The sequence below is a fragment of the Littorina saxatilis genome, linkage group LG3 (genome assembly GCF_037325665.1).
Source record: "Littorina saxatilis isolate snail1 linkage group LG3, US_GU_Lsax_2.0, whole genome shotgun sequence".
Classification (NCBI taxonomy): domain Eukaryota; kingdom Metazoa; phylum Mollusca; class Gastropoda; order Littorinimorpha; family Littorinidae; genus Littorina; species Littorina saxatilis.
Genome location: NC_090247.1, coordinates 72,655,001 through 72,661,463, shown reverse-complemented (window position 1 = coordinate 72,661,463; position 6,463 = coordinate 72,655,001). Strand labels below are relative to the sequence as shown.

The 6,463-nt window shown below is 39.3% G+C and overlaps 1 protein-coding gene across 1 annotated transcript in view; it reads left to right on the top strand.

Moving 5' to 3' along the window:
- Nucleotides 1–710: 710 nt before the first annotated feature.
- LOC138961054 (uncharacterized) overlaps nucleotides 711–6,463 on the top strand; it is a 29,664-nt gene continuing 23,911 nt past the window's right edge. Inside the window, exon 1 of the mRNA XM_070332649.1 lies at nucleotides 711–773. The gene's annotated coding sequence lies outside the window, so the exon portion shown is untranslated. The remainder of the gene's footprint in view (nucleotides 774–6,463) is intronic.

The following is a 6,463-nucleotide window of genomic DNA, read 5'->3' as shown; positions in this document are numbered from 1 at the left end:
CATACTTCCATAGGATTCATATCAGCAAAGCTTAACCAGGATATATCGTATAGATAGACACACGATTTATCTCCTGGAAATGGACAGTGTAACAATACTTACATATCTAACATTTTTCAAAGAGTACATACTATCACACAAACCACCTCAACCTACACATACACATTCATACATACCCATAACAAATGCAAACACACACACACACACACACACACACACACACACACAAACAAACACATACACACACCAGCGTGCAAGAACTGTCACCTCATAGTTTTACTGTACACAAGCATTTTGCCCGAGTAAAGCAAGGGTTTGCGTTAAAAGTAAATAGGACATGATGTACTTTTACATTTTCCTTTTATTTGTCCTCCTAACTCTCCCCTCTACCCCTCCGTCTGTCCCAATAGGAGTGATTCTTATGATTTTAAGTCGGATTGATATATAAAAGTCGACTTGCATACATTCCTGGTTTAATTGCATGAAAGTAATATCTGGTGAAGAGGACAAGGTTGAAAATAGCAAAGTTAACAATACACGCAAATTCTTAATGAAGCAAACGCTCTTCTCATCATTCATCGTCCACCGTATCCTTAAGGAATGTAATTGAAGGTTTTATTAACACACAACCTTTACAGCTGAACTTAATTGGGTTTTATTGGGATTAATGATTCCATATGTTCGCTATTGTGCGCGCCGAAAGTGTATAAATTCTCCCTATAATCAGCGTCTTCAACAATTGTCTTCAGCCTCTGGTCAGCTGCGGAAGTCTGGTAAGTATAATTATATTGATTGATATTTTCCGAACCAATCTTGCGTTGTGTTTATGGAAAATACAGAGCCCTGTGTTGTTGAAGATAAAACAGGCATGCTGAAGCTCATCACGTATTCCGCGGCCCAAGTCTTCAATATTGGCGATTTCAGAATATTACAGAGAACTAATTTCAGATTGATATGAGTGAGTTATCTTTATTATTGTGTGGACAAGATATGTACCATCAGAAACAATGAGAATCAAAGTTTTCTTTTTTTGTTGTTTTGTTTTTAATTTGAAGAACCAGTCAGTCGAAAGAAAGGGCTTCGTGCAGTTCAAAAAGAAAACCTGCTATAGGCTTAAGCGTAACATGAGAAGCAATTACAGGAGAGAAGAACAAACAAGTCACGTAAGGCGAAAATACAACATTTAGTCAAGTTGTGGAACTCACAGAATGAAACTGAACGCACTGCATTTTTCACAATGACCGTAGTCCGCCGCTCGTGCAAAAGGCAGTGAAATTAACGAGCCTGTTTAATGCGGTAGTGGTTGCGCTGTGCTGCATAGCACGCTTTTCTGTACCTCTCTTCGTTTTAACTTTCTGAGCGTGTTTTTAATCCAAACATATCATATCTATATGTTTTTGGAATCAGGAGCCGACAAGGAATAAGATGAAATAGTTTTTAAATGGAATTCGGAAATTTTATTTTAATCATAATTTGTATATTTTTAATTTTCAGAGCTTGTTTTTAATCCGAATATAACATATTTATATGTTTTTGGAATCAGAAAATGATGAAGAATACGATGAACGTAATTTTGGATCATTTTATAAAAAGATAGTTTTATTACAATTTTCAGATTTTTAATGACCAAAGTAATTAATTCATTTTAAGCCTCCAAGCTGAAATGCAATACCGAAGTCCGGCCTTCGTCGAAGATTGCTTGGCCAAAATTTCAATCAATTTGATTGAAAAAAACTTTTACAAAAAGCCGGATATGACGTCATCAAAGACATTTATCAAAAAAATGACAAAATCGTCTGGGAATATCATACCAAGGAACTCTCATGTAAAATTTCATAAAGATCGGTCCAGTAGTTTACTCTGAATCGCTCTACACACACACACGCACAGACACACACACACACACACACACACACACACACACACACACACACAGACACCACGACCCTCGTCTCGATTCCCCCTCTATGCTAAAACATTTAGTCAAAACTTGACTAAATGTAAAAACAAGCGTATCTCTAGAACAATAGCGTAATCAAATGAGGTGAGAGAAATACCTGCAATTGGTTTGCAGGGCACACATACTGTATTTGTACAGAGCTACAATTGATAAGCATCTACGAAAAAATAAGTTGCTTCCCGGCCCAATGCGAAAGTTGAAAACTTACCAAAATTGGCGAAAACCCTCAAGCTGTGGACTCTCTGAAGAACCGGTCTAAAGTTCGATAAATGATATTTTAGTAATTTGTCATCAATTTTTAATGCGTCAGTTTTGAAGGGCACCATGTCAAAAAGTGCTGTATATCAGCAATGACTGCGTGGATTGCTTTGAAACTGTCCGGATCTTATGCCTACATACGAAACGTACGTCAGAAACAATTTCGGATCATTTCAGTATTAACTTTGATGTTATGCAAACTACCGGAAAGTGATTTAAAATCCGTCACAGGTTTGTGGACATACATCCACATGACTTCGCATGTATACAGACAAATGAATAATACAAGTACTGCCAACGTTTCATTTGAATCTGCCGGAACTAGAAAATGTTCAGACATAACTCTGTCCGAATTGTCAAGCTCTGAGGTAGAGTAATAGTCCCTTTTATTGATACACTCTTTTCTAAACGAGGTGAAGCAAGTACCACGCTCCCGATCGGCTTTAATCTGCGATCGGGACAAACAAGTAACTGTGATGTGTTTGTTATGCAGCGTGCGCTCAATAAGTATGGTACCGTTTGGATAATGTAGGCTACTCTTCACAATTCGTCGCGGTAATGATCGCTGGCCGCAGCAATCCCCCACAACGTATTTTGATCGGGTCACGTGGGTTTGGCGGCTTGAGGTCACGTCGGTGAAGCTTGGCTCCGATGTGCATATTTTGAAAGAAAAGGGTATACTATCGAGCGCACACTGCAAAACATACACATTAGGGTTCGTTTTTCGACCGGATAGCAGCTTATAAAGCCGATCTGCATCTTAGTACTTGCTTTGTCTCGTTTTGAAAAGCTTGACTCGGGTTATGTGAGAGTTATTTCAGGAAAACGTATAGCTGTTAGTTTTATAAACACATGTGAAACAAGAGGCGAAGCCTTCAAGGCTCCCGTAAGAAATGGACAAACATTAACACAAACTCAATGACTCCGTCACACACACACACACACACACACACACACACACACACACACACACACACACATACACACACACACACACACACACACACATACACACACACGCAAAGTGAAAACTAACGCATCATGTCTACTCCACGTATAATTTTCAAAAGAAGGCATAATAAAAGATACAATGACTGTATTTGTTGTTGGTGTAGTTGTCCCTGAAGGAGATCTTGTGCAATCCTCACACACACACACACACACACACACACGCGCGCGCGCGCGCGCCCTCACGCAGACACAGACATACTTTTAAACTGCATCAGCATAATTATCATGGCAAAGCTTATCTACAATCATTAACCTACCCTAGAGCTTGCGTATCAAGATAATATATTCTTGGAATTGTCATACGACTAAGAGTTAAAGATATGGGCGTCACGATGGTCACACTCAGACAGGTTCACATGAGGTTATTTTCCCTGGTCCTCGCACTCCGAAGTTTGATATTTCCCACTGACACGTTGTCCTGCTGGCAACCAGCTCCGCGTGCTCGGGCATGAACGGTCATCAAGAAGACCATTATCTCTCATATACTGGCTGTGTGAAAGCTATTAAGGTCAATGACAGAAAAACCATGTACTTCCTCACTGCAGCCCTGGGAAGCCTTTTAATCCTGTCCCACTCAATTATCGGGATGTTCCTGTGGTAGCACAACCTCTTTTTTAGAGTACACTATGCACTATGTCTTTGTATCAGAGAGTTTTAATGTTAATTTGTAAGGACCTCCTTTCCTAAACAAATGAAGAGTTGGATTACAACGCTGCAGTGTTCTCTGACCTGGATTGTAGCTTGCCCGTCGTAAATCAGCAGTAGATCTGCGGGTACTGTGTTCATTTGGAAATCTACCATCAGCTTATCTGTCTTTTTCACTGCAGACACTAAGCAATAGGTACCTGCCATGTGGCCACTTTTTGACTCACATGCGAAGCAAAAGTGAGTCTATGTACTCACCCGAGTCGTCCGTCCGTCCGTCCGTCCGGACGTCCGTCCGTCCGGAAAACTTTAACGTTGGATATTTCTTGGACACTATTCAGTCTATCAGTACCAAATTTGGCAAGATGGTGTATGATGACAAGGCCCCAAAAAACATACATAGCATCTTGACCTTGCTTCAAGGTCAAGGTCGCAGGGGCCATAAATGTTGTCTAAAAAACAGCTATTTTTCCCATTTTTCCCATTTTCTCTGAAGTTTTTGAGATTGAATACCTCACCTATATATGATATATGGGGCAAAGTAAGCCCCATCTTTTGATACCAGTTTGGTTTACCTTGCTTCAAGGTCAAGGTCACAGGAGCTCTTCAAAGTTGGATTGTATACATATTTTGAAGTGACCTTGACCCTGAACTATGGAAGATAACTGTTTCAAACTTAAAAATTATGTGGGGCACATGTTATGCTTTCATCATGAGACACATTTGGTCACATATGATCAAGGTCAAGGTCACTTTGACCCTTATGAAATGTGACCAAAATAAGGTAGTGAACCACTAAAAGTGACCATATCTCATGGTAGAAAGAGCCAATAAGCACCATTGTACTTCCTATGTCTTGAATTAACAGCTTTGTGTTGCATGACATGGATGAACATGTATTTTGGTAGGAAAAATGTGTAAAGCAGTTCTTAGTGTATGATGTCATTGGTATGTAAAGGTCAAGGTCAAGCATGTGAGTCGTATGGGCTTTGCCCTTCTTGTTTCACTGCTGTCCTCAGTCTTATACTTTTCATCAAGACTTGTCACCATGCCGAGTGGATCTAAATTCGGAAATCGTCATGTGGCTGAGGCATATATCTGACATAGCGTCGATCTTGTTGTAAGCTTAGCTTATCCTCCTTTCTGAAACAAAAGGCAAAATGCGATTAGTTGTGATGACTACAACCTACACAAATATAAACAGTGTTATACAAGCCACTTTACCAATGCAGCATAGGAACCCTACAATATGCGAAACATGTCAACTGACTGCAGGTTCTTAAAATAATTCTGACGGTCAACACAGTCAACACACTATTCACAGTCCATTTTGAGGAGCAACTGAGGTACTCTTTGATGGTCTTGTTTGGGTGATAACGATCAACTCAGGAGGAAGAAACCAACAGAGGAAAAAAGAAACCATTAACATTAACCGCAGAAAAATACAGAATCACATGTAGCCTACCATTATGTACACTACTCGTCATAAAAAACCTTTACACATGCGATTGAGGGCAGATATTTCTGATGAGGCCGTTGATCGTAAAACCAATTATATGACTGGAAAGGCCGTTTATTCCCCTAACTTATTCAGAAAAAAGATTCAGTTTACCTGACGTAGTGTCGATACAGTGGAACCTACAACCCAGACACCCCCCAAAATCAAATTCGCAAAATCAAGGTTCCCGCGTTAAAATTGACAACACATCAGAACTGCTAAAACGAAACATGTTTAGCATGTCTGTAGACAGAACAATCAAATCTGAAATTAGTCAGTTTTGTTCACATATCTTGTCTACCAAGGACGCTAAGGCATGCTGAGCGGTGTTTTTGAAGCCGTTTTAGCGGGTAATGAGAAACAAATGATACATTTGAGTAACTCGCCAACGCATTGCCTTCAAACTTTCGGAGATTTGAGCTGACACGTGTCGTAAAGTAAATACGGAATTTCAAGTCATTTGATACATTAGGTCTGCTGTTATTTGTCATGTCAGAAAAAAAGTTTTTGACTCATCGAAAAAAATTGTTATTTGTCATGTCAGAGTAAAAGTTTTTGACTCATCGAAAAAAATTAATTTGTTGAAATCTTCAAGAAAAATGACAAATTTCACGTACATAACTTATCAGGCATGGGTGGGATGAGGATTTCAACGCGAAAGTAGTTTTTAAGAAGTTGACTCATTCAGAGCGCTGAGCGCAAATGTCGGCCTAGGCCTAGCAAAGCTCACTGTCGACACGCTTAACTGACCAATGGCAATGGCTCTAGAAAAAAACATTTTCCAAGAATTTTTGTGTGCGTTCAAACAAGTGCGCTGAGAACAGCCATTGTTGAAACTTTATTAGATTTAAGGGTAAATTGAAGCTTTCATTTTTTTAAATGCATGCTAATTTTAATTTTTTTTCTCAATCGGTCAGGGTACATCTTTATTTTAAAAATTCTGTCTGGTATGTCGCATAACAGCAGAACTAATATCTCCAATAACTTAAGATTTCGTGTGTAGTTTACGACAGGTGTTAGCACAAATCTCCGAAAGTTTGAAGGCAATGCGGTGGCGAGTTACTCAAATGTACCATTTTTTGTCTCATTAC